Source organism: Chrysemys picta, chromosome 2, assembly GCF_011386835.1.
Source record: "Chrysemys picta bellii isolate R12L10 chromosome 2, ASM1138683v2, whole genome shotgun sequence".
NCBI classification, from domain to species: domain Eukaryota; kingdom Metazoa; phylum Chordata; order Testudines; family Emydidae; genus Chrysemys; species Chrysemys picta.
In genome coordinates, this window is record NC_088792.1 from 11,302,628 (window position 1) to 11,325,860 (window position 23,233).

Genomic DNA, 23,233 nt, shown 5'->3' on the forward strand with positions numbered 1-23,233 from the left:
GCGCAAAAGATTGATTTGTCTGTGTGGATCAGTGCGTTTGTATACTGCATAGGGACCTTCCCCAAGAGAAAAAAAAATCACTTAATAAATTTAAAGGTGAAGACATAAAGCATAAAACTGGAAGTCACTAGCCTTAGTTCATGTAAGACTGATGGAACATTAACCAATTGAACTTTTCCATTGGCCTTAATTAAATTCACCGCCCTATGGAACCTGAGCAATACAGGACAGAGGGGAAATTGCTATTGGGCTTAAGAAATATGTAGCGCTTACGTTTTTGCATAATATTTCACTTTAGGGCACCAATCTAACCTGAAGTAGCTTTAAAGTTCCCAGACTTGGTGCCTTCTGAACGGTGGAGAATAAACTAATTAAAAAGCTGATGTAACACAGAGAAAAAAATAACAGGCTCCTGTTTAATTCAAGCCCCCTAGCCTTGTGTAAAAACAATTTAAAAATGCAAATACTGATGAACCACAGACAGATGGCTAGGCCTTTAATGTTATTCCCCCTTAAATGTCACAGGGTGAAAAATGCCCGTTATTATTTTAGTCTCCTTATTAAAGCCAGGGCGATACTCTCTACATTTAGCTCTTGAGAGCTTTCTTAGGGGTATACCAATTTACTTTCTGCACTAGTACATGCTTCATAGGCGAACCACGGGGAGGGAAGGAACCAAAATAACGAATCGTATAATTATGTTTTGTCAGGGTTGTTTTGGAAGTAGATTTGCATGTACCGTTCTATGCTCATATTTGTAATAACTAGGGATGCGCATAATATTAGCAACGCACAACATTTGAGGCATTTTTCATTTCGCTGTGAATTGGAAATTGCAAAAATGACACCACTGGGCCCATTTTGGATCTTTTTTTTTTTCCATTCTAAAATCATGTGATTATTCTTATTTATGCATAAATAAAGTGCTGCATCACTCTGCGAGGTGCTGTGGAAGCATATAACAAAACGGAAGCCCTTGCCACAGAGAATTTAAAATCTAAGCTTAAGACAAGAGACAATAGGTGGCTATGACAAATTGGCAGAGGTTGGGAAGTAGCGGTGAAATGGAGAGAGGTACAGATTGTGACGTTGCACCCCATAATGCTTTATAGAAATATGCTTATGAGTGGAAATATGACATAACTGGAATGTGTTTTATGCTAGAGATTCCATGCAACATATCTCTGCAAAGGTTATAATCTACTGAATATATTCATCCTATTTGTATGCATGTATCATTTTTATATCTGAAGTTATGAGCGTTGGCTCTATGCTTGTATTTAAAGTGTTTGCTGTAGGAAGCACATAAGACAGATTTGGTCAACATAGTGTGAAGGGGTTAGTCAAGTAATTGGGAGTACTTAACTAACAATGGACTCTGAGAGACGCCAATCCACATCTGACCTTTCCTGGGAACCTTCAAACTAACATGTAAACAATGGCCTCGGCCTGCAAAAAGCTGAATCATTCATAGACATGTGACTTGCCCAGGTGGCTAGAGACCCCATCTTGTGGCTGTGATGTGGCACAAGAGAAAGACTATATAAGGCCCTGGAAGCCCCTCCATTTTGTTTTCAGCTGGCTCAAGAGATAGCCTCTCCACTCCAAAGAGATGCCTGAAAGAAACTGGAACAAAGGACAGTAACTACGGGGGGTGTGAGTGATTGCTGGACCCAGACTAGGAGGAAGTCTAGTCTGTAAAAGAAGCTTATTGGAACATCTCTGAGGGTGAGATTTACCTGCATTTAGTTTCCTGCTGTATTAAGCTTAGACTTGCGTGTTTTGTTTTATTTTGCTTGGTAACTTACTTCATTCTGTTTGTTTTTACTTGGAACCACTTAAATCCTATTTTTATATTTAATAAAATCACTTTTTACTTATTAATTAACCCAGAGCAAGTAATTAATTCCTGGGGGAGCAAACAGCTGTGCATATCTCTCTATCAGTGTTATAGAGGGTGAACAGATTTATTTGGGGTATGGATCCCATTGGGAACTGGGTACCTGGGTGCTAGAGACTGGAGCACTTCTTAAGCTGTTTTCAGTTAAGTCTGCAGTTTGTGGGGGATCTGGTTCAGACCTGGGCCTGTGTTTATAGCAGGCTAGTGTGTCTGGCACAACAAGGCAGGGTACTGAAGACCCAAGATGCCAGGGAAAATGGGCTCAGAGATAGTCCCAGCACATCAGACGGCAGTCCCAAGGGGGTTTCTGTGACCCAACCTGTCACACAAATATTATGCAGTTTCGCATATTCTTACTGCCTATTTAGACAACATTTTGGGAGACTATGACAGTTTGGTGGCATGGGGATGGGCAAAATGAACTGGAAACATTTTGTAAGGGATTTTTGTTGCAAAATGTTTCCGGTTCATTTTTGGCCCTGACTCCTGATTTTTGAACCACAGGAACATCAGTCACTTTTGAACCCATTGGGATTTGCAGTGCTGGGACGACACAAAAATGCTGTGAATATTTCTGATCGCAGGGAAATTAAGGCCTGCCGACTCTTTAAAACAGCAGGAGATTGTCAATTTGCATAGATCAGGCACAAACCATTAGAAATGTGCAGTCCCCACTTTTAAAGTTAGACGGACAGAAAACCCAAACTGGAAAGCACTGTGTGCATTCCTGTGTCACGGTTACAATTCTTCCTCGTCTCTCCAGCACAAGGAGAGGGTCTGAGATTTAGGACTGGTTGACATTAGCTTAACAGTTAATTAACTCAGACAATGTCAGTGGGAAAGGCAGACATGTCCAGTCATTTAATAGCTGTGCAGAATTAGGTCTCATGAGAGAATGTGGTGGGAACAGTTGAAGAAGGAGATTGTTTTGAAATATTTCAGTTCTAGGACTATTTTTTAACTCACGCATCACTCTTAGTGTTCATGAAATTCCCTTGCACTGAGTCCAGAACTCAGCACCAGGAAAAAAACAAAAACAAAACTGGTTGAATTTCCCAGTAGAAAGAGCCTAAAAGCAGTAGTCCACCGGGGAAAGCAGAAGACATGGTAGGCCTGACATACACAAATAAGCTAGAGAGAAAGAAATAAGGAGTCAGATTTTGTCTGCTGACCAGTGCGATATTAATGTTGCATTAAACTGGATGGATTTATTAGCGTTGTGACAGACCCAGACCAGAGGGGTACAGGAGTCTGGTAGAGGGCAAATATACTGGTCACTGGATGAGTAGTTTTCTCTTCCCTGAGTGACCAGAGCAGGGGCTGCACTAGAGTAATCAGGAACCTGCTAGAACCAGTTAAGACAGGCAGGCTAATTAGGACACCTGGAGCCAATTAAGAAGAAGCTGCTAGAATCCATTAAGGCAGGCTAATCAAGGCACCTGGGTTTTAAAAGGAGCTCACTTCAGTTTGTGGTGGGAGTGTGAGGAGCTGGGAGCAAGAGGCGCAAGGAACTGAGAGTGAGAGGGTGAGCTGCTGGAGGACTGAGGAGCACAAGCGTTATCAGACACCAGGAGGAAGGTCCTGTGGTGAGAATAAGGAAGGTGTTTGGAGGAGGCCATGGGGAAGTAGTCCAGGGAGTTGTAGCTGTCATGCAGCTGTTACAGGAGGCACTATAGACAGCTGCAGTCCACAGGGCCCTGGACTGGAACCCAGAGTAGAGGACGGGCCCGGGTTCCCCCCAAACCTCCCAACTGACCTGGACTGTGGATTCTTCCAGAGGGGAAGGTCTCTGGGCTGTTCCCCAACCCACATGGTGAATCTCTGAGGCAAGAAAATCCGCCAATAAGCGCAGGACCCACCAAGATAGAGGAGGAACGTTGTCACAGCGTGTTAAGGGATGCCAGTCTTCTTAAAACACAGAGAGCAGCTATAACTTCCACAGATAGCACGAGCTCAGAAAAATAACTAGCAATTAGGTTCGTAACATACACAACAGAAATAGCAATCGGCCAAGGATTGACCCCTAGCTAAATCCAAAATGACCAGGGATTTAACTCCAGCCAGTTTTGCTCTATTGATTTGATAACGAGTTTTGTAATGCAAACCACAGAACAACTCCCTTGATGAAACACAAACAAATTAAATGTCCAGTTAAGAAATAAATGCGTACAGGCCTTTTGAAAAGGCTGCTATGGAGCTTCCCTTTCCCACAGTGCCTCTGAAAGGGAGGAAGAGGGTCGAAAAGGAGCCCAAACCTGCCCCCTGGCATCCTGATACTGCACATGTTTACCCCTCATTCTAATGCTCATAACTTTGTTGGATTGAACCCATTTCCCCCCCCAAAATGTAGCAAAATCCACATTGCTCGTGTAAGGCCTGCTTCAGCACCGTGTGATTCCATTGTTACTATCCTCTCAGAGATACAGGACTTATCTACAGGGCATTTCAGTCTGCGCCAGGAGGGGTGTACATTCTAGTGTGCACTAACTGGCCCTGCTGGTGTGCACTAAAAGTTCCCTAGCGTGTGTTACGATAGTTCTGTTTCAAACAGCACTCTGTTAATGTACACTAGAGAACTTCAATGCACACCAGCAGGGTCCACACAGGCGTCAGTGCACACTGGAATTTACTGAGACACCAAGTAGACAAGCCAATAGTTTCCCCCCCCCCCTTACAAACCTATGTATCTTCTGTATTATCTGAGCACCCCACAGCCTCCAGTCTATTTAGCAACAGAGGGTCCTGTGGCACCTTTAAGACTAACAGAAGTATTGGGAGCATAAGCTTTCGTGGGTAAGAACCTCACTTCTTCAGATGCAAGTCAGATTCAGATTCTTTTTACAGATTCAGACTAACACAGCTACCCCTCTGATACTTGACAGTCTATTTAGCCTCACCGCACCCTTGTGTGGGGTAGGGCAGTGCTATTAGTCCCACTTTATAGAGGGGAAACTGAGACTCAGAGAGGCTGTGACTTGCCCAAGATCACACAGAGTGTCTGTGGCACAGTAGGCGATCGAACCTGGGTCTCCTAAGTCCCAGGTCACTAGGCCACCCTTTCTCTGTATACCAAAAAGAGCTACACTGACCTACAACTGAAGTAACACAGCAGGAACTCAAACCTGTCTACTTCTGCACACCTGGCTGGTTAGCTCAGCTGGCAAGAGCAGCATGTTAATACTGCTGAGGTAGTGGGGGGGTCAGTCCCCTATGGGCCGTGCCTTTGTGGCCTGGGTTATAGAAAGTCGGACTAGATGATCACAGTAATCCCCTCTGGCCTTGGAATCTGTGAATCCATGTGTCCGTTATCTCCACAAAGAAGAAAGTGCTCAGAATTTTTCCCAATGGGAAAGTGTATATCTGTCTGTTAATCCCTCTGCCTCAAAGTGGTTTGAAGGGATTTCACTCAAGTTAATTAAGTGAATGAATAAATAAAAATCACCGCCAGGCACAGACCAAGCAAGTGCAATATCGGTTCAAAAAGTGAACGTTTTGGAAAACTCTGAGCTGGGGAAAAAGCAGCAGAGGAGGTTAGACTGGAAACTGATGTGCAGCTTTGACGGTAGCATTCCTGTCTGGTGGGATTGCTATCATTTTATCTGTCGTAAGCAATAGTGCTCATGTCTCAGTGGTGGGGAGGCCACTAAGGCATCCTACAATACTGGACATTCCCGTTCTTCTAGGAATGGCAAAGGCCCGCCCCCATTTGCATGAGCCTGCCCTGTCTGTGTGATGTCACATGCCCGGGTGAGGTCATACCAGTGGGGGCGGGGTCATGTAGGTGGGGACGGAGCAGCATGCTCTTCAAAATGACATCTTCCCTGCCTGATAACAGAAAAAAACAGATCCGGTTTAGCAGCAGTACTGGACAAGGGCCAAACCAGACAAAAGCAGGACTTTCCGGCTTAAAACCGGACGAATGGCCTGCCTGCTCTGTGGGCATTATGTTGGGGGTTCCACTCCCCCTGTCCATAAGAAAATGAAAACTTGGTGCTTATACCCCCAGTGTGAACAGCTGTAGTGCTCTCTCCTTGCTCCCTCTGCAAAATGTGAGCATTATGGACACCTGCCTAATGACCCTGCAACTTTGTCTTTGGACATGACCTGTAAGGTCTGAGCCTCGCACCAGCAACACAAGCTTCGCCTGCATTACTGATTTGTTTTAAATCTCTATGGTTGTTGGCAGGACATTTAGTACGATTGCTTTATGTTGTGTCAGTTTTTTTGGCTTATCAACTGCCTGCAGAAATTCCCTTTCAGGAGTGAATTATCTTTTTCCTCTTCTTTGGGAGATCCAGAGTAAACAGAATCTAGAAGTGTCGTTTCAATTAATAGGACTATCATCTAGCCAAAAATCAGAGAGACAACAGAAGATTCTGATCGGACCATACACTTGCTGAGGAGTATTGGCTTCTGCTGTTTAAGGGCCCAGTCCGAAGCAATGAAGTCAATGAAAAGATCCCATTGACTTCAGCGGGCTTTGGATCAGGCCCTGAGTGTATTCTTAGCAGGCTACCGCTATTGTGTTTACAGCTCTATGAATCCATGTGCTTAGCTGGGGAAAAAAAGTGTCTGGATTAGCTTCAGCATTCTCAAATGTCAGTAGGTTTGAAAGCATTAAGCATTTTAAGTGATTGTGAGTTCTGAGAACTAGTTCTTTTTTAATAGCTTATAGAGATGACTATGGAGATATAAATAGTGCAAATTAGTCATCAATCCCGAAAGAGACGCAGGATTAGAGATAGGAAAATCTAGATCCTTCAAACGGGGAGTAACAGTTTTCATTTTTTTTTTCTGATTGGAACAAGTAATGCAAAAGGGCCAGTTTGTTAACACTTCTTCACTCACAGTGAATGCTACCTACCGTACACCACTAATAGCCTAACATCCACAGGGAAGGGGGGGGATTCTGTAAATAAGGCTATCATGATCTAGGCCTGCCATTAGGGCCCGGTTCTGGCACCCTTATGCATGCTGAGTAGTAGTATATTGCTTAAAAAGTCCGATTGAAATCCATGGGGATACACATGGCGTGAAGTACTGTTCAACCCAAGTAAGGGTATCAAAAATCCGACTCTCATTTTGGCCCAGATTCTGCCGCACTTACAGCGAGTAGCTTCTTATTCCACAAGTAGCCAGCTCCTGAAAAACCATATTTATTGTAGGATCAGATTCTTCCACCTTACTCAGGTTGAGTAGTAACTTACTGTGGAAAAAATCAATTGGGCTTTTCATTGAGTATGAAGTATTATTCACGGTGACTCAAGGTGGCAGAATTTGCTCCCGGTTTAACAGAACACCCATACTAAGAATTCCCTGGCATTGTACAAGAGTTAAAATGACAGTGAAAAATGAAGAGCTGGTCCGAAAGCACATGGGGAACCAGCCACTCAGGGGAACAAAGAATTGGCTTTTTGCCCCCAACTTACTTTTCCAAAAATGAAAGGGAAGAGCAGAAGTGAAAAGCTAGATCAAAATGACTAAATCTCAGTGTAGAAAAGTAGATGTGGTTGAAAATTTTCCACCAAGAGTTTTTTTTTTCCCCTCCACCCAACACAAAATGAATTTTTCATTAAAATGCCTATTCCCCATGAAATGTCTATTTTCCACATTTTGGGGAGGGGCAAGGAGAGAGTTGTCAAAAAACCCCGAACTGAAATTTTTGGTTTTCATATTTTGAATGAAAACTTGAAACATTTCTAAAAAAAAAAAAAAACCAACCATTTTTTGTCAAACTTTTTCATGGGGAAAAATAAAATGTCCCAACAGCTCTAGGAGAAAGGGCCTTAACGATGGATACAAGGGAGCACCAGACATCTCCAGCAGCAGGGCTCCATAGAGGAGAGGTCTTTGAAGAGGAAAAGGCCAGTTCAGGCAGAAATTTTGATTGCACAGCCAGTGAGCCTAGCCGATGTCATGATGGGACATAACGGGAGAGGTGGTCTCTTGGTCCTAGATTACTATCAAGCTCTTCTGCCCTTGAAACAAGACCTGGAGGTAAATAGCTTTTCTAGTCATTATTTATCTACTTTCAAATTCCAACACAATAACATCACCGATAATTAATGGCCAAATTAGAATTCCTACTGAAAATGAAGACTTCAGAAATATTGTTCTGGGCTGTTAGCTGCATAAAAAGAAGACTTAGGGTACGTCTATACTTACCGCCGGGTCCGGCGGTAAGCAATCAATCTTCTGGGATTGATTTATCGTGTCTTGTCTAGACACGATAAATCGATCCTGGATCAATCCCGGAAGTGCTCGCCGTCGACGCCGATACTCCTGCTCCGTGAGAGGAGTATGCGGAGTCGACGGGGGAGCCTGCCTGCCACGTCTGGACCCACGGTAAGTTCGAACTAAGGTACTTCGACTTCAGCTATGTTATTCATGTAGTTGAAGTTGCGTATCTTAGTTCGGAGTGGGGGGTTAGTGTGGACCAGGCCAAAGAGATGCTGCTGCTGGGGAAGATTTTAATCAACCACAGCAGCTGATGAATGAGCCTCTCAGACATTTAAATCAGACCACATCCCTGAGCAGCTTAAAGGGTATTAGAATCTTACCTGTATGTGTCAGCAGCTGAAAGATCTTTAGAACAACATCTGGAGCTCAACCACCAACTGTTTTAAGATACTCGCCATGTCCACTCTCTGTTTATTGCACTCTTGCCTTGTGTGGCTAATCTGGATTCTGTTCGCTTTTCTGTTTTGTCCCACACTAAAGACTTTGTCTCCCCGCACTATCATCTCTATAGGGAAAGCCAAACACAATGTGCTTCAATTTTTTACAGTTCAAAAAATCTTGCTGTAACTGAATGGTGGAGCATTTGGGGATGGATTCTTTATCTTCAGGGATCATGTCTCTAAACTGCTCTCTTTCCAGCTAGCAATAGATCAAACACTTAAGCGGAGTCAGAGTGGTAGCCGTGTTAGTTTGTATCAGCAAAAACATCAAGGAGTCCTTGTGGCACCCTAGAGACTGACAAATTTATTTGGGCATAAACTTTCATGGGCTAAAACCCATTTCATCAGATGCATGGAATAAAAAGTACAGTAAGCAGTATATATATATATACGCAGCACATGAAAAGATGGGAGTTGCCTTACCAAGTGGGGGGAGCCAACACTTAAGCAGAGTCCTACCACTGAACAGTAGCAACTGCATGTTTCTTTCTTATGTCATCACATTTTTTTATCCCAGTCTAAAGAAACTGAATGTAACAAGAATAAATTTAAACTCCAGCAGAGGAGGCCCGATTGTCCTGTACCTTCTACCAGTTTTACACCAGTGTAACATTGACTCAACAGAGTTATTGTTCACTTGCCATGGTGTAATCAGAAGGGCCATAGTCCAAGACCCTGCAGATTTGTGGCAACAGTACAGCTGGGCTGATTTATCAGTTGATTAGGTGCTATAAATTAAATGCTTGAACACAGCTTTGAAAACATAGGGCCAAATTAAGATCCTATGTAAGTGGGAACCACTCCATGCACTCTGTCTCACAGAGAGTCAATCTGGTTTTGACCCATAAAGTGTTATTGATTTGTAGCACTGTTGATTCTTTGTATGCACCTGAATTTGTTATTTTAAAAGAAAGTTGCTGATGGGGGCAACTTTGGAATCCCCCCAAGGCTATTTAATGCCTATAAGAAATGTCAAGTATCAGAGGGGTAGCCGTGTTAGTCTGGATCTGTAAAAAGAAACAGAGGGTCCTGTGGCACCTTTAAGACTAACAGATGTATTGGAGCATAAGCTTTCTTGGGTGAATGCCCACTTCGTCAGACGCATGACGTTATAAGAAATGTGTCATAGTTTGTTTGTTAACAAAGCAGTTGTCAGGTCACAGGTACCCAGCAGGGCTATACAACATCCCTGCAATCAAACCCCAAAATGAAGCAAAATGCTCCTAGCGTCAAGTATTGTGACAAACTCCAATCAATTGGTTGAAAGGCTCAGAATAAAATGTAAATCGAGCTGGTCAAAAAAAACCCAAGTGTGATCCATGAAAAGTTTTAAAAAGTTTTGATTTTTATTCTGGTCTTTTTGAAAGTAAGTAAGTAAGAAAGAAAGATGCCAATTTTTTTTTTAACTTTCAGTTTCAGGTTTTTCTTTTTCTCGTATTTCCTTCCTTCCTTCCCTCCCCCCTTTTCTTTTTTCACCCTTCCCCCCTTTTATCATTTTTCCATTTTGCCATTAAAACAGGGCAAGAAAGAGGGAATAAAACCCAGAAAAATCTAAAACCTTTTTATTGTTTGGTTTCAAAAAGAAACAAAGAAAAACAAACGGGGAGACAAAATTTTCATTTTCATGGGCAGGGAGGGAAGGTTCTTTTTCTTCTCCTTTTTCACGTTTCAAATGAAAAACGCTGACCGAGCTGTAATCCCAGCCCTTCCAAGGGAGCTGTACTGCCCGAGCGGACTGATGGGGGTGACTACGATTCAGGGAGGCATAACATCTCCCAGAGCTGCTGCTTGTGCACAGGAGAATTAAGCAGATTGTTCCCTCTAATCTGGCAGCTCCACTCTGCAGGTTGGGCAAGGGGAGGGGCCGGGTCACAGCCCTACCTCTTTCCAGCCGCTCTGGTCAGCCTTTCGGTGGGGGAAAGGTGAGCAGGAGTTGGCCTGGAGCTCCCAGAGTGCAGGGACTGAGATTTGGAGTGACCCATGTGCAGCTGCGGAAGGGGGATTGTGTCTTGTTGGTCTCTCCAACCAATCAAACCACACAGGGCAGGGGAGGGTAGAGGGCACTTGCAGAATGGCTCTCAGAAGTTTGTAGGGATGATGTTTGCATGTAGCACACAGCAGAGAAGCCTCATGCATTCAAGAGACCTGAGTTCTAGCCCTGGTTCTGAGCTGCTGTAAAATGTTGGGAAAGTCATTTCAGATGCCTCTGTTTACCTTGTCTGTTTCAGACTGTGAGCTCTTTGGGGCAGGGACTGCCTTTTACTACGTGTTTGTACAGCACCAAGCGCAGTGGCCTCCCGATGACCGTTGAACCGTCTAGCTGCTTTTGTGACACAAATACTAAAGAGCCACGATGGCTCAAGGTCCCATTGCAAGGATGTTCTGCATGGACTGCCGCTGCGATTTACTGTCGAGAAAAAGATGTATGTTCATCTTTAATTGGGGTATAAATGTTGGACTGCTCCCCCAGACAATTCAGTGCAATCACACGGAATATTAACAAAATAAATAAGAGCTGCTAATGTCAACCAAAGGTTTGCACACCAGAGTCGGCCTAATTGAATATCTGCCTTCAGGAATGCCATAAGCAGCAGGTTAGCCGACTTGAATTCAAATGTGGTGCTTAACCTGCGTTCTCTGTCAGTGTCCCCACAGTTGCTGTGCAACTGTGTGACAAAGGGACTGCTGAATATTAGGATGAGGAAGGAGATGAGGAGGACGAGGCAGTCGACAGCGCTTTCAACGCTGATTTCCCCGACAGTCAGGATCTCTTCATCACCCTCACGGAGCTCCCCTACCAACCCTTCCAAGGCGGTAACCCGGACTGTGAATCAGGGGAAGGATCAGTAGGTAAGTGTGTTAAACATTTATTTTGAACAGAATAGGAATGGTATCTTAACAATGGGTTTTTCATGATTAGTTTGCCCTAGGCGCTTTAGTTTTTAGTCCTTGCCAGTGCAGCTACTGGAAAGTTCTGTCAATATGTCCGGGGATAGAGCAGAAATCCTCCTGGGACATCTCCAGGAAGTTCTCCTGGAGGTACTGTGAAAGCCTTTGCATCAGGTTCCTGGGGAGAGCGGCCTTATTGCGTCCTCCATGGTAGGAAATTTTTCCGCGCCAGGCTAGCAGCAAGTACTCTGGGATCATTGCTTCGCAAAGCATGGCGGCATACGGCCCTGGTGTTTGCTGGCATTCACGCAGCATGCGGTCTTTCTCTGTCTCCGAAATCCTCATCAGAGTGATATCACTCATGGTGACCTGCTGTGAATTAGGGGAATGTTAGTATTGGGACTGATTGCCCGTTCCTTTACATAACTGTAACCAGCGGTTTACAGCCACGCGGTGGAGGCGGGACAGGGGCAGCATGCAGGGAACTTTCCCGGGGACAGCCACGAGAGGGGAGGGACAAGGGCAGAGTTCATGCTGGCTGGATTGCCGGCAGCAGGAACTGGCCAACGCTAGGAACATTGCTTGGAACGTGAAAGGAGGGCACTGCTATAAATTAAGCTTTAAGCAGCCAAAAGTCTACGGCTTACCATGTCCGCCTGCTAGCCGAATTCCGTTGTCCGGCCCCACTTGTGTGATCTGTACAGCAAGACTCCAGGCACTCAATGGGAAGGCCAAAAATTTGACCTTGTATTGAGTGCGCATGTGATAGGTACTGTGCATGGTCTTGTTCACCGAGAAAGACTATATTCATTGTTTGCAAAACTGTATCTTTGTGAGGAATTCACTCCCTTTTTCCCATCCCACAGCTGCGAGTGTCTCCCGAGCTACCCCGGCATCCCCCTCCCAGAGGCTGGCGCAGATCAGGTGACGAAAGAAAAGGACACGGGACGAGATGTTCTCAGAACTTATGGGCTGCTCCCGAGCCGAGGCGGCACAGCAGACCCAGTGGAGGGAGAACATGTCGCAATACCAGCGATCACACAGCGAACGGGAGGACAGGTGGCGGCAGGAAGACCAGCAGGCGACTCAAACGCTGCTTGCACTAATGAGGGAGCAAACGGACATGCTCCGGCGCCTTGTAGATGTTCTGCAGGACCAGAGGCAGGAGGACAGAGCCCCGCTGCATTCTATCTCTAACCGCCCTCCCCCACCACAAAGTCCCATCCCCCCCTCACCCAAAGTCCCAAGAAGGAGGGGCGGCAGGGGCCGTGAAAACAGTCACTCCACCCCTGCAGACTGCTCAAGTAGCAGAAGGCTCTCATTCCCAAAGATTTGATACGTCCTTTCCTTCACTCCAAAAGCACCTCACCCAAGCCCCCGCCCCAGTTTCATCCCCTAACTGTGTAGTTGTCAATAAAAAATACGTTTCTGTTAATTACTGTTTCCGTCATGTTCTTTTAGAAGAGAGTGTGTTTGAAGGGGGGGAAGGGGGTTGGTAATTGGAGAGGACAGTCACCTTTACCAGGGTACAGACACGGGGGCAGGTTCAGCAGCAGGTCACACACACATTGCAGTCATTAGGCACCCTGGTCAGTCTGGGAGGTGGTTTTCATGTTCTGTGTGGGGGGGCTATGTGAGTTTGTGGTGGGGGAGGGCGGTTACAGATCTTATGCAGCAGTCCTTAGCCTGGATGACAGAGCCACGCAGCAGGGGATCTGTAACCGCCCTCCCCCGCCACAAAGTCACATAGCCCCCACACACAGAGTCCTGAAAAGGAGGGGTGGCAGGCTCCGTTGAAACCACTGCGGACTGCTCTAGGAGCAGGAGCCTGTCATTCCTCGAGTTTAGAAGCGTCCTTTCCATCACTACACCCGCTCCCCACCACAGACTGCGTCCCAGTTTCCACACTTTACCACGAAATCCTTAATAAAGAAAACGGTGTTAATGAACAAAGTTTCATTTATTTTATTTTTAAAGGTGTGTTGGAAGGGGGGAAGGGAGTTGGTAACTGGAGAGGATAGTCAACATTAACTGGGTAAAGAAACGGGGGCAGGTTCAGCTTCTGTTTAAACAAACTTAATAGTCACAGGTTACCCTGGTCACTCTGGAACCCTAGCTTTCAAAGCTTCCCGGATGCACAGCGCGTCCCGCTGGGCTCTTCTAATCGCCTGGCTGTCTGGCTGGGCGTAATCAGCAGCCAGGCGATTTGCCTCAACCTTCCACCCCGCCATAAAGGTCTCCCCCTTGCTCTCACAGAGATTGTGGAGCACACAGCAAGCTGCAATAACAATGGGGATATTGGTTTCGCTGAGATCAGAGCGAGTCAGTAAGCTTCTCCATCTCCCCTTGAGACGGCCAAAAGCACACTCCACCACCATTCTGCACTTGCTCAGCCGGTAGTTGAAGAGTTCTTTTTCACTGTCCAGGGCGCCTGTATAGGGCTTCATGAGCCAGGGCATTAGCGGGTAGGCTGGGTCCCCGAGGGTCACTATAGGCATCTCCACATCCCCAACAGTTATTTTGTGGTCCGGGAAGTAAATACCTTCCTGCAGCCGTCTAAACAGACCAGAGTTCCTGAAAACGCGAGCATCATGAACCTTGCCCGGCCATCCAACATTGATGTTGGTAAAATGTCCCCTATGGTCCACCAGTGCTTGCAGCACCATTGAAAAGTAGCCCTTTCGGTTAACGTACTGGCTGGCCTGGTGGTCCGGTCCCAGGATAGGGATGTAAGTTCCATCTATAGTCCCACCGCAGTTTGGGAATCCCATCGCAGCGAAGCCATCTATGATCACCTGCACGTTTCCCAGGGTCACTACCTTTGAGAGCAGTAGCTCAACGATGGCGTTGGCTACTTGCATCACAGCAACCCCCACGGTAGATTTGCCCACTCCAAATTGGTTCGCGACTGACTGGTAGCTGTCTGGCGTTGCAAGCTTCCAGAGGGCTATGGCCACTCGCTTCTGGACAGTCAGGGCTGCTCGCATCCGGGTGTCCTTGCGCTTCAGGGCAGGGGACAGCAACTCACAGGAAAGTTCCCTTACGCATCCGAAAGTTTCGCAGCCACTGTGATTCATCCCAGACCTGCAGCACTATGCGGTCCCACCAGTCCGTGCTTGTTTCCCGGGCCCAGAATCGCCGTTCCACAGCATCAACATGACCCATTGCCACCATGATGTTCACGGCGCGGGGTCCCGTGCTTTGTGAGAGGTCTGTGCCCCTCTCAGACTTAATGTCCTCACCACGCTGCCGTAGCCTCTTCGCCCGATTTCTCAGCATCTGCCTTTGAAAAAGGTGGATGATAAGGCGCGAGGTGTTGACAACGGCCATAACTGCAGCGACGATCGCAGCAGGCTCCATGCTCGCAGTACTGTGGCGTCCGCACTGTCAATCACCAGAAAAGTGCGCGAACTGATGACCCGCCGGCGCTTTCACAGAGGGAAGGCGGGAGTGAGGGTTGAATGTCAACAGTTTCCCCAAACCACCCTCGACACATTTTTTGCCCCAGCAGGCATTGGGGGCTCGACCCAGAATTCCAATGGGCAGCGGGGACTGCAGGAACTGTGGGATAGCTGCCCACTGTGCACCGCTTTCAATGTCGACGCTAGCCCCATTAGTGTGGACTCACAAAGTCGAATTACTGTCCTTAGTGTGGATACACACGTTCGACTTTGTAATATAAGTTCCACAAATTCGCTTTAAGTAAAATCGAACTACTCTCGTAGTGTAGACATACCCTTAGATAGGAATGGGCATAATTGGACATCCAAGGGTATGTTGACTAACTGGCAACTGCAAGGTGTGGCCCTAAAGTAATTTCTTGTTTCTGTCCTTATTCAAAGACAGAAAGAAACCTCTAGCTGTGACACCTCTTTCTGTGCAATGCTGCTTTGGATTTATTCCCATCAAGCCCTCGTGTATTTTGACAGGTCTTAGGCATGAGTGTGGATCTGGAGAGTTTCACGCTGAAAAGAAACCTAATTATAAGTTACTATAAGGACAAAAATACTCTCCCGTGACAGTTTGAAGCAGCGTGGCTCCAGACAAGTTGTCGTCCAAAGATCTCACTTCTAGTTTAAAAATAAGCGTGCTACATTTTAAATGTCCTCTGAGATATACAGTCCCTCAGATTTTTAACAGCCTGTAAAATGAACTAAAGTTGCCAAGCAGAGAAATCAAATGTCTCTCAGTAGCAAGTGCATCAGTTGTCTTCTGTAGGCAAATGGCATAAGCCAATTTCTTTTAACTGCATAAAAATGCTCGCTTAGAACTAAATGCACCCTAATAGATTCTTCCTCTGGAGAATGTTTACAGTGGAAACAAAGCAGACGTGTCTCAGCATCAGATTATGCCTTTGTTCTTCCCTGCACAGCACTTTGACAGTGCACTGCAAAATATGTTACCATTGCCACATCTGGTCCTTTTATCCCATTGACACCTGATCACTGAACATGGCCTGGTTAAAGAGAATCTTTTAAAACCCAGCAATAACCAGATCTGCATGAAATTCCATGGGTTCGGTTCACAGGGCTTTGCCCTGGACTTTTATTGTTTGTTTGTTTCAGTTTTCAAACTTTTATTGTTTGTTTGTTTCAGATTTGGGGGTTTCAATGATCCCCAAACCCTTAAAGCAAAATGCAAACAAAACTTCTCGGTTTTGCCTGGTTTGGGGTCGCAATCAAATTCTTTCGGGCTATGTGAGCATTGCAGCTTCGGGTCTCTTCACTCCTCTGATCCTCCCTGCTTACCTGCTCTTGTATTCTTAGGGCTTGATCCTGAACCACTGACGACAATGGGAGAGGATCAGGGCCCCTTAGTGAGTTGTTCCTGTACCTGCTCAACTCCATCAGTAATGCCCATTTGTCTGCTTCTCCCACAAACACCTTTGTGCTTTCTTCCACGCCGCACCATACGCATGGAACACCTTCTGCAAAGTAGTCTGTGAAGCCACCACCCTCGCCTCACTACCTAAATGGTAGGCATGGCAGGCAAGTGAGGATATAATATACACCTAGAAGGGGCAGACGAAAGAGGTACCTGGGTTAGAGATATATGGTTTTGAGTTTATATGCTTTAGGCAGATGCATGTCTTGGTTGTTCAGATATTTGGGTTTTCGTCTGTTTCCTCAAGATGCAAAGTCATGGTTTGGCTAAGAGAGAATAGAGAAGAGACATGTGAAGAACCTGCTAATACTTGAAGAGTTCCAACACCAAGGATAGAGAGAAATTAGGCAAGGTGGTAGGTGCAGGGCTCCCCAGAAGGGGAGGCAAAAGAGGCAGTTTGCACTGGGCCCTCCACTTGAGAGGGCCCCATACCCATGGAACAATATGCAACCTGGCATGTGGGATTGGAGCCTTGCACAGGTTTGGTCTCGTTGCCCTGCTGTCATCACAGGAGGCAGGGGGTGGCTGGCCCAGAGTTGAGTGGTGTGGCAATCTGGTGTGTGTACACATGCTGAGCCCTTGTCTGCTGGCTGCCAAAACCAGGGTGGCTTCTCACAGTGCTGGGGTCCAGTCAGGAAGCAGGATGGACCTGGCACCTGAGAGCAAGTCTCACTAGCTGGGAAAGGCGAGGTAAGAAGTGGGGTGGAAAAGGTAGGGGGCTCCCTCAATGGAGGCGGCTCCTGGGAGGGCATGGATGTAGGGGCCTATGAACCAGGCTTTTTGGAAGGTGGGGGTTCAGTTTCACTTTTCATCCCAGGCGCCCCAAAAACTTGTGTGGTCCTGGGTAGGAGAGGTAAAAACTAAAATTAGCAGCAGAGCAATAGTCAAGAAAAAAATCAGGACTATCAGGAAAAACTTCCTAACACTGAGGCTAGGTCTACACTACCCGCCTGAATCGGCGGGTAGAAATCGACCTCTCGGGGATCGATTTATCGCGTCCCGTTGGGACGCGACAATCGATCCCCGAATCGACGCTCTTACTCCACCAGCGGAGGTGGGAGTAAGCGCCGTCGACAGAAAGCCACAGAAGTCGATTTTGCCGCCGTCCTCACAGCGGGGTAAGTCGGCTGCGATACGTCGAATTCAGCTACGCTATTCACGTAGCTGAATTTGCGTATCTTAAATCGACTCCCCCCTGTAGTGTAGATGTACCCTGAGATCTATCAGGCAGTAGAATGGTCTCCTAAGGGAAACAGCAGAAAGCCCCAAACTTTCTGGAGAAAACCTTAGGAAACATACAGTAGGGAATAGAACTGCAATGGCCAGGCTGAGCTCTCTACCAGCCAGGCACACAGCTCATCTGTGAAAAAATATTTCGATGATAGATTCATAGAGTCTAAGGCAGTGGTGGGCAATCTGCAACCCATCAGGGTAATCTGATTGCAGGCGGTGAGACATTTTGATGACATTAACCGTCCGCAGGCATGCCCCCCGCAGCTCCCAGTGGCCGAGGTTTGCTGTTTCTGGCCAATGGGAGCTGCGGGAAATGGTGGGCTGTAGGGATGTGCTGGCCGCCGCTTCCCGCAGCTCCCATTGGCTGGGAACAGCAAACCGTGGCCACTGAGAGCTGCGGGGGCCCATGCCTGCGGGTGGTCAACGTCAACAAAATATCTCGCGGCTAGCAGTCAAATTACCCTGATGGGCCACATGTGGCCCACGGGCTGCAAGTTGCCCACAACTGATCTAAGGCCAGTTGGGGCCATTATCATCATCTGGTCTGATCTTCTACATAGCACAAGCCAGAGAATTTTCCTCTGTGATCCCTGTATCAAGCATAGTCACCTGTGGTGGAACCAGAGTGTATTGTTTTTAGAAAAATATTGGCAAAGTTGTAAACTGAAAACAGGGTCTTATAATGGGAAGTGTCATGCCACCTTAATAAGAGGTGGCGCTATCAGACCTGCTTATAATAAAACAGCTCCACTGACAATTAACACTCTCAAGATTTTTTCCTCTTTTCAAGATATTTAATTAAAAATAGACCAGTTCCTTTAAGTTATTTGCAAATCTGGAAAGGATAGTGCAATAATTTCACAAGAGGAGAGAAAAATCTCCCACACAAACACATAAACACCTCTTTCTGCAAACACAAAAACCAGATTACAATGGTATTTACTCTGCCAAGCCTCTGTTGACAATAACTGCTCAACTGTTTGGATTAACCCCTGTGGTTTCCCTTTTGAACAACAGCCATGTCTGGCAGAGTATTAATAAAAAGCCATTTTTTTTAGATTACTTCACTCCTTAAACATGTTTTGGATTTCAGTGGAAATTGGCTGCTAGCTGGTGGTGTGATCCAAGTTTCCAAAGGTTATCTGCAATCAATTAAATAATGGAATGCATGTGTTGACTGCAGGACTGTTGGAAAGCCAACGTATTTCACAGCCGGTGTTTTCTTTCACTTCAAGGATTACATCCCATTGTATAAAGACAGTGTGTTTAAAAATAACAAAAATAAGACCAGAGATGAGAGAGCAGCAGAACAAACCCTAAAGGGTCGCGAGGCAAAGAGAATTTAATTTTCTAGAATAATAAAAATTATTCTCCCAGAGCAACGTTTCCATTGACTTCAGTGGAGCAGGATTAGACCCACCCTCCCAAAAAACGCCAACAACCTCTGACTCAACTATTTTACCTCTCATTACACAACTGACTTCTCTTCTGTTGGACTTTGGTAATCACCAAATTATACCAGACTTCCTGTGTGCTCTTGGACAGAGTGTTTCGGCCTAAAGCCACAAAGAAATGTAGGCTCCTACTGGAATGGAAATTAGGGTCCTAAATATCTTTGAAGACTTGGGCCTTAATCTGTCTGTGCCTCAATTCCTCATTACTGGGTCCTAGGCAAAACTCTCCGATGTTCACCCCCAGCCACCTCTCTCTCAACAAGTCCCCCTATATGGGCACTGACTGCAGCTTCCCCTACTTGTAGATGGACTTGAGGTTGTCACTGAATCTTCTGGGCAGAGCAGAGGCAACATAGGCTGGTGGAAGTGCAGCAGCAGCAAAGAGGAGCAGTACTGGCCGTTCCACTGCCCACTCAGATTTGGCCCTGGTGCCTCTCTTTCATGACAGGGAGGAGGAGGTGGCCTGGCCAGGCCAAATTTAAGTGAGTGCCATTGCAACCTGGCACAGAGGGTCACAGCCCCACTCTGTTTTGGCCTCGCTGCCCATCCACAATGATGGAAGGTGGCAGGACCAAATTTGAGTGAGTGGTATTGCAATCGGGGTGCACAAGGCCACAGTACCACTCAGGTTGCCCTCCACCACCACCAAACTGGAACCTAGGAGCATGCCTAGGTTGCCTATACGTTAATCTGGCCCTGGATGCTGGGAGGATAAATCTATTAAAAGGCTTGTGAGGCACTCAGATACTACAGTAACGGAGCCCATTTTAGTAGCTCAGATGGACAGAGCACACCTCCTCCCAGCGGTCACTGGCAAGTGAAAGCTATTCCTTCTTTGTAAGTATTATTTCTTTGTAAGTAGGTCTAAAATGAGAACAGACCTGGACATTCATTCAAAACTTCAACCAGGCCTGACCCTTTTCAACTCATCAAACTAGGGTCAATTAGCTACAATGGCTTAGGGGCCTTCACGATATTCTAAACATGTATCTTGCTTCAGTGGAGAAGTAGGCCACTGGAACTGGTGGCCTACTGTCCACCACACCCCTATATGTTTGCATGGGCTCCCATGGCTCCCATTGGTTGGGTGTGGTTTGAGAGAGAGGCTTCGGGAACATGACTGAAACAAAGTGTTCTGTTGTAGGCTTTAACCTGGCCTGCCACCAGCTCTAGGGAAGGCAGGCAGATTAGAGTTCTGGATGCATTATAAAATTGGTTGGGTTTTTAGACAATATGGTCACTTCGTTGCTTTGGATACCTCTGATGTCACACTATAGTAGTGTCAGTGTCCGAAGACTTAAGGAAGAAAGTATTAAAGTGGATGTAATAGGCTGAGCCTTTACTGGGTCTCGTGTGGGCGTTTTGAGAGTCTCTTCCCCTTCCAAAATATTTTCCTCCTTTGGGAACCTTGTTTCAGAATTTCTTGATTCTCAGGTACAGGATCTTCCAGTTAAGGGGACAGTAAAGGGGGAACTTTCCTTTAAGACAATCTATAGAGGTCTGGCTTGTTTATGGCAGTTAGATAAGACTGAACCCTGGATCGGAGTTTATCTTTGGCCCTTCCCTGTAGTGATCGGCTTGTACTTGGTCTGGTGAGCCATTGTGAGCAGCAGACCTTTTCAAGCTCTCTTCTCCTCAGCAACTCTGTTGAGAGTCAGCTAACTCCGAGGCACAGCAGTTTTCCTCCAGTTGCCACCCTTTCCTAGGGCACGTTCTCCCTTTTAAGCTTGCTTCTTCCAAGCAGAACCGGCCTTGTGCCTATGAACCCAGAAGAGCTTGTTAGCCTGCATGCCCCATCACAGTGGAATGATGTTAATCATCATTATTTAACACCTGTAGGATGGTAACACCTAGAGGCCTCATCCAGGGACACTGTACATACAGGGTGTGACAGTCTCTGCCCCAAAGCATTTACAATGTCAGTGATGGAGCTAAGTCTGAGAACTCCTGCAATGGGAGGCTTATAATTAGTGCTGAAGTCCAGCAGTAGACAAGGAAGCATGTATAAGGCCCAGATCTTGCAAGACATTCCATGTGGGTCAACCCCTGTTGAATTCAGTTGGGCTCTGCATGGATGCATGGGTCTGCCCATGCAGAACAAATTGCAGGATCAGGGCCACAAATCACAACACTTGACTATTTTTCCATAGTAACATTGTGGGAAACATGCAGAAGAACTCTGTGCTGGGAAATAAAAAGAGTCAGCCCTGCTGAGCCCAGCAGGAAAACATGGCATGCTGCTCAAAGTGACTGATGACCTGTCTCAAGCACCAGGAGATTGCTCATCCCGATAAGGAATGTAATAACTCCTGAGATGAGCTCTCAGTGTCACTGCTCATAGGATTTAGTGTCTGTCTGCGGGGAGCAAATTTATACAGGAGCCCTGATTCCTGTATAAATACCAGGAATATGCACTCAGCCTGGTCTGTCGCTCTCATGAGTGTCTGCCTCTGGGCAGAAAGCTCTGGCTCACAGAAACGTACCTTTGATTTTGCAGTGTGGGAGCAAAAAAAGCTTTGGACCCTGGCAAGAGATATCAAAACCAAAGTGACTGTAGATGAGGGGCAGGGATAGCTTGGAGGTTTAAGCATTGGCCTGCTGAACCTAGGGTTATGAGTTCAATTCTCTAGGGAACTAGAGGAAAATCAGTACTTGGTCCTGCTAGTAAAGACAGGGGGCTGGATTCAATGACCTTTTGGGGTCTCTTCCAGTTCTATGAGATAGGTATATCTCCATATTTTTATATTATAGTTCCTGGCTCTGAGGCATCTCAGTGACTTGTTTTGCATGTTACTGGAACAAATTAAACTCAAAACTCTCAAAAACAACGAGGAGTACTTGTGGCACCTTACAGACTAACAAATTTATTTAGGCATAAGCTTTTGTGGGCTAAAACCCACTTCATCGGATGCATGGAATGGGAAATACAGGAGGAAGAGATATATAGCAGTGCATGAAAAGATGGGGCTTGCCTTACCAAGTGGGACAATTGAATTCAGGTGGGCTATTATCAACAGGATGAAAAATCACTTTTGTAGTGGTAATCAGGGTGGCTCATTTCAAACAGTTAACAAGAAGGTGTGAGTAACAGTAGGGGCAAATTAGTATGGGGGAAATTAGTTGTTTTTAGTTCTTGTAGTGACTTAGAACAACGCTTCCTCAGCTCTTGTCCCCTAACATCCCTACTCTACTTGCGCTACTTTGACAACATCTTCATCATCTGGACCCATGGGAAAGAGGCCCTTGAGGAATTCCACCAGTATTTCAACAATTTCCATCCCACCATCAACCTCAGCCTGGACCAGTCCACACAAGAGATCCACTTCCTGGACACTACAATGCAAATAAGCGATGGTCACATAAACACCACCCTATACTGGAAACCTACTGACCGCTATACTTACCTACATGCCTCCAGCTTTCATCCAGACCACATCACATGATGCACTGTCTACAGCCAAGCTCTAAGATACAACCACATTTGCTCCAATCCCTCAGACAGAGACAAACACCTACAGGATCTCTATCAAGCATTCTTAAAACTACAGTACCCACCTGCTGAAGTGAAGAAACAGACTGACAGAGCCAGAAGAGTACCCAGAAGTCACCTACTACAGGACCGGCCCAACAAAGAAAGTAACCGAACACCACTAGCCATCACCTTCAGCCCCCAACTAAAACCTCTCCAGCACATCATCAAGGATCTACAACCTATCCTGAAGGATGATCCCTTACTCTCACAGACCTTGGAAGACAGGCCAGTCCTCGCTTACAGACAGTCCCCCAACCTGAAGCAAATACTCACCAGCAACCACACACCACACAACAAAAACACTAACCCAGGAACCTGTCCCTGCAACAAACCCCATTGCCAACTCTGTCCACATATCTATTCAAGGGACACCATCATATGACTTAACCACATCAGCCATACCATCAGGGGCTCATTCACTTGCACATCTACCAATGTGATATATGCCATCATGTGCCAGCAATGCCCCTCTGCCATGTACATTGGCCAAACTGGACAGTCTCTACCCAAAAGAATAAATGGACACAAATCAGACGTCAAGAATTATAACATTCAAAAACCAGTCGGAGAACTTCAACCTCCCTGGACACTCAATAACAGACTTAAAAGTGGCAATTCTTCAACAACAAAAACTTCAAAAACAGACTCCAACGAGAAACTG

At 46.1% G+C, this 23,233-nt stretch overlaps 1 long non-coding RNA gene across 2 annotated transcripts in view; it reads right to left on the reverse strand.

The window, feature by feature from the left end:
* Nucleotides 1–7,407: 7,407 nt before the first annotated feature.
* The window catches only part of LOC122174647 (uncharacterized), a 177,288-nt gene continuing 161,462 nt past the window's right edge, over nucleotides 7,408–23,233 (reverse strand). For both annotated transcript variants that reach the window (XR_010598187.1, XR_006176742.2), the window contains exon 3: nucleotides 7,408–16,619. This is a non-coding gene — a long non-coding RNA (uncharacterized LOC122174647). The remainder of the gene's footprint in view (nucleotides 16,620–23,233) is intronic.